This window comes from Pteropus medius, unplaced genomic scaffold (assembly GCF_902729225.1).
Source record: "Pteropus medius unplaced genomic scaffold, Ma_sr-lr_union100, whole genome shotgun sequence".
NCBI classification, from domain to species: Eukaryota; Metazoa; Chordata; class Mammalia; order Chiroptera; family Pteropodidae; genus Pteropus; species Pteropus medius.
Genome location: NW_024342470.1, coordinates 5,977,860 through 5,983,859, shown reverse-complemented (window position 1 = coordinate 5,983,859; position 6,000 = coordinate 5,977,860).

Sequence of the window (6,000 nt, the reverse complement as noted above, 5' to 3'; positions counted from 1 at the left end):
CCGCTAATCATCAGGCGTTAGATTCTCATAGGAACACTGGTCCTTGGTGCCAAAAAGGTTGGAGACCACTGACATAGAGTTTAGCTTTATAGATACTGAGTTTGTTGTGCCTGTGAAGCACTAACCAGGAAATATCTAGTTGGCAATGGATAATAGATGGCCAGGACTCTGGAGAAAGACTCAAGAACCAGATATACGGTTTGGGGGAAAACAATTTATTTTTTGTAACTTATGTGAAACATAGCCACCACCCTCTGTAACTAACAAAGAAAAAAGTGTGACTCATTGTATAATGAAATAAACCACAATAAGAGTCAAATAATCCATTGCTGATGCTCTTTGCCATGGAAAGGGTTTTTCATTAGTTAGTAATAGAAACTCATAACTCAGAATTGCATGGTAGTTTAGGTGTGTCCTTTAAGAAACAAACAAACAAACAAACAAACAAACAGCCCTGAGTTTCGCAGATGGAGCACTATTTGCTTCTTAAATTTAAGCTCATTTATTTTGTAAATAAATTCCAAGTTTCCCATAGAAGTTTCATTTTATTATATAAACTCGTATCTCAGTAACATATAATTGTTCTTCAACTGAGGCATTTGGTAATACTCTGGCCAGCAAAGTGCTTTCTCTTATAGTAGGTACATAGTAAGTATTTACTGGATGAATAGATGGTAGACAGACGGATAAATGAAAGCAATAGATTATATTAAAGTAATGTTGATTTTGCTAGGAGTTTGCTTTACATTCATATTGTGTTAAAAACATAATCAAGGGAGAGTTAGAAACTGTCTGATTTTGCTTCATCAGTGGAAGAGAACCAGATTTAGACATTGCCAGTTTCTCCTTTGTGTCCAGCTGCCTCAGTCATCTTACTTAAAAACTGAAATGCTTTTATTTCAGTTCCTTGCTGTAATACAGGGTCTCACAACTCTACTTCTTTTGTATAGTTCCCAGCATAATTATTTTGAAATCTTAGAGATATAGTTCTATCTGAAACCAACAGAAGTCTGCCATTAGTAACATATAATGAGGCATAAGTAAAATCAATTGATTTTTGACTCCTAACGTTATATGTGATCCATGTGTAATTTAATACACCTATTAAAATTGTACAATTATTGTCTAGACTATTTTATTAAAATCCTCTTTCAGAAATTTTGTTCAAAATAACTTTAGAAAAAATGTTCTGCTTCAATGTTGTTCTTCTTGGGAAATTTAGAATGAGTCATTAACACACCACATAGCTGTGTCCCTTTCCTATCTCGATTTTAATGTCATTTGTCTTCAATAAGAACTATCGACACTGCGTCTTTTATCTCTCATCTACCCAGTCCTCCCAGTCCATGTAACGAGTGGAAAGGTTTCTTTCCAACTGCTCCCTCTCTAAAGAATAAAGTGCAGATATATGCAGTCTAAAGAGAATTGGACTTCAAGTTAAATCATAACACTGCCCAGGCACCCACAGATCATATGATCTCTGGGTAAACAGAGCTTACCTCTAAATGCCTGAGTCAAAGGTAACAGGAAGATTCAGGCATACTGAAGATGCTTGACAAACATAACCTTTCATTAAATATTTAAAATACCTGTATTTTATCTATATTTCTCTCCTAAAAGGTACAGTTTATGTCGTAGTCATTTATGTATTTTTCTTAGCACCTAGCACAATATCACTTGCCAGTAGAATGAAATGAGAAATTGCCCACACCTAATTTTTCCTTTTTTCTAATTTTTCTTTAATAAATATAAACTGCTTATGTAATAAAAATAATTTAAAGTACTAATATTTTATTTGTTTTAAGGTGTATATTTTTATATAAATCTACAGTATATATTTTATGCATATACATGATCATATATATAATTGAAGGAAAGTAAGGAAATAGTCTAAAACTGACTTGTGAATCAATATGTAATACATTTTCAACATTTTACAGTAATGTGTTAGTTACAATACAGAATATTTAAACACTGACTATGTATTTCTGTTATTCTAAAAGATGATTAGCAAAAACTGAAATGAATGTTTTGGTTGTTTTCTTATGACACAACTGGGTGAAAAGGAGAACTACACAGAAGTTTCATAATAAAACTCCAAACCACATTAGACTTGTCTATTGTCAGGTTTTGTTACATTCCCCTTAACTCAACCCAGACTCCCTGAGGTTGGCAAACAGGGCAAAGTTTGAGTCGAAACCACGCCCTTCCTTTGAGCTTTTGGGATGCACTTAGAATTCTGGGAGAAACCAAAAGAAACAGCAGTTTTTATTTTCCTCCAGATGCGGCAAGTCTGTCACTTTCGGTGGTTATTCAAATTTCAAACTCAGCCCAACAAGTAAGGACAGTTGCCTGGGAGGGGAAGGAGGAACCAGCGGGAGAATCCTAAAGTTCTTTTTCTCTCAGAACAAGGTGTTAATGTGAGATTCCCTGGGAGACAGAGGGAGCCAGTTAGGAAGAAGGCAGGGCAAGGAGGCAGGAACTGATGAAGAGAGAGTGTCATAAACAAAGATTAGGATTAATCAAATTCTGCTGTCCTAAGATCCAAGAAAAAGTTTACACTTGACCTAATAGTGTTCATTTGTCTGGAGGCTGATTCCGTGCTTGAAGCATGCTGTATTCATAGACGATCATTAAAAGAACAATTTAATACACAGTTTTATGCTTTAAAAAAAAACTCAGGAAAAAAAGAATCTAACATTGTAGATATTTGCTTGGTTGCCCTACTTCTATCATATATACTTTTCCTTTTAGTTATTCCTATAAATAACAAACTGGAAAATAATTTTTATCTAAATTTTTTCAATTCTTTTTCTATTTATAATAGCCAACATTTGTTGAGTACTAACCTCTCTATTCAAGCACTGTGCTAGTAATTTACATACTTTTATGGGGAAACATTTATTCTCTACTTTTGCTATTTCCTTCCATATGGGAGAACATCCAATAGAGTAATTTCCCTGGCCTGTTTAAACTTACTCCTTCTCAGGGGAGTAACTTAGATGAGTTTGTGATAAGGACCAGGGCACGTGATAAAGGTCAAGTATAAATGATGTTCCTTAGCCCTTCTCCATTCTCTTTCAGATATTCCAGCCTGCAAAAAGCACATGTTCTAGTCTGCTCTCAGCGAGGCTACTAGCAGAGTGGTAAAGGTCATGCACCTGGAAGCATGGGGAAAGACTATGACAAGTCAAGTCCAGGCCTGGGTTGGTTATTGATTTACTAGGAAACTGTCTCCTGGGAATATCACGCAGCTCAGAAAAATGAAGGTGAGAATTCCTTCATTTTTCACAAACACAGAATGCATAGATTTCATATGTCTCACTATGACATCCCTCCCCATTTGCAAAAGCAAAACTTAGAAGAGTATATAAGAAAAATGCATTTCTGAGCCAGAAAAACAAAACAAGAGAAGAAAGAAAAAGTGTGTGAGAAAGCAAAGGAACTCTTTGCTCAAATCCAGCAAACAGTACTAGTCTTATAGGTAGAGAAAGAAAGGCAGCAATCTAAAACACAGGTTAAACTGTAATATACTCAGATGAGTCTTTCTGAAAAACAGCAGCAGAACAGAGGAAGGCAACATAACATTAGAGACCTAATTTCTTGCTCCAGAAAAAGATGTAGCTGAAAGAAGTGCTGCTCAAGGCTTGTTCAGAATGAAATTCAGAATGAAAGACAAGGTCTTGAGTAGTATATAACGTAGGTAATAGAAACTCACCAGACCCGTAGGGGCACAGGTTCCAAAAGCAGCTTCCATTCAGGTCTCTGCTGAGGATGATGTCCTGTTGAAAAAACTGTAGGAAGCAGGAGGAAGTCATCCACAGGAGGCAGATTCATAGCCTTGGCAAGAGGTAAAGGCAACAATCTCTGTGGCTCAGGACTGAAGTGCTATTCATAAAATATCCTGGAGGCTATGTAACTAGATGGCACCCCTATTCTTCTCAGCATGGGATGCTAGAAACATGGGACTCATGGTAAGAAGAAATTAAGAGGTTTTGAAGATTTTAGACGGGAAGGAATGGTATTTCAAACAAAGCCTATTAACTGGGGTTGCCATAATGTGAAGCTTTTAAAACATTTTTAGAAGCCAGGAATATCATAAATGCCATTCCCTGAGAAAGGAGACAATATGCAGAGTTGATTCCTTCTCCCAGATTGGAAGTGAGAGGTTAACTTCTTGATGGGTGATTTCTCCCAACTGAGTTTAAGCTCATAATTTCTCAATTCCAAAATATCAGAAGTGACTGCCACCAAGCTATATACAGAAACTCCAGCATTTGTCACCCCTCTCAGGGCTATCACCTTGCTCCAAGCCACATTCATCTCTTTCTTAGATTATTGCAATAGCTTCCTAAATGATCTTCCTGATTATAAACTTGGCCCCTTAGAGTCTCTTCTCAACCCAGCATCCAAGATGATCTTGGTAGTTCAAGTTTATAATCTGCTCTGAATCCTCCATTGGCTTCCCAACTCATCAGAGTGAATGCTAACAAGGTTCTACAAGGTCTGTCCCTCTGATCTCATCCCTTATCATTTTCTACCTTGCTAGCTCTACTCCAGCCACACAAGCCTCCTTGCGATTAGTTAAACTCTCCTGCCTCCTGTCTCCTACCTTGGCATTCATCTTTTCCTCTATCCTAAAATGATTGCTCCCTAGATATTCCCCTGGTGCACTCTTTAACATTCATCCTTTAGATTTGACTCACAATTACCTTCCCTGATTATCCTAGCTAAAATTCGAATTCCCTCGACATGTAATAACCTCCTCTTTTATTTATTTTTTTCTTCTTATCATGTCACCAACATCTTACATATTTAATTATTTATCCCATTTAAAGAAAATCTTCCCCAATAATATGCAATTTTGCTCCATGAAGGCAAGGACTACTTTTGTCTACTTAATTCACTGCTAGAATACCTCCTGGAATGCAGTACTACTCAATAACTATTTGTGATGTGAATTAATGAACGTTGGTGAAACGAAAACTCAGATTATGTCCATCAATTTACCTTAATTTAGATATCTTTATACAGTCTTTGGCGATATAATCTGGGATCATAATTTTCCTGTGGTAACTACATTATGATTTAGCGATTCGCTTGTTTTCTAAATTGTATAATTACTGAGCTAGAACTCTTATAGTCTTGTACGTTCTAGGAATTCTTTGGACTTTTTATAAAGTGGGATTAGGAAGACACATTCTAATTCTGAGTTCTTGAAGAAACCACATCCATTCCAGAAACTGTGCTGCCAAGAGAACCCAACCCCACATCTGTTCTCTCTTGACTAAGATTGAGAGGAAAATAAATTGGGAAAGATGAATTTTAGATTTTAATTTTTAAAAGCTAACTCAGTTAGTCAAGATAATTTGATTCAAGGCTTTAATCTTTTTGGACTTTAAGGTATTTGGACTTAACTTTCCAGGGGATCTAATTTTTTTTTTTTACCGTAATTTCTTCCTGGAATTTGATCATGAAATGCGAAGCACCCAATTGTTAGTATATTGTATTCAGATGTGAAACATCTAATTGTTAGTATTTTTTATTGGAGTATCTTTGTCATTTGATAACATTGTGGAATCTCTGATGGGCTATATACATGTTGGGGCCATAAAAAATGCACTGCTCAGACATCCTGCTTCAGGGAGCCTAATAAACTGACAGCATCTGAATCTACCACCATGTTCACACTGAGGCCACCCTTCCTGCCAGCTACTCCTAGCCAATAACTGCGGATGGCTAGGGTACTAAAACAGGCCCATTCCAATAGGACATAGAACTCCTCCAAGAAGTGACTTTGGCTCAAGGATTCCCCATCAGCCAAGTTTAACTTTTCTAGAAGCTGCACTATAGTCTGAGATTCTTTCTTCCTACCCAGTCATCTTCCCTTCCTTCTCTTCTTACACAGATGTTAGAGCTGCACTGTGGTTAGAAGGCTTTCCTTGCCTTCTTCTGTTCCCTCTTCCAATAAATTTTTTACATGTCTGGTCTTTCTTTGGC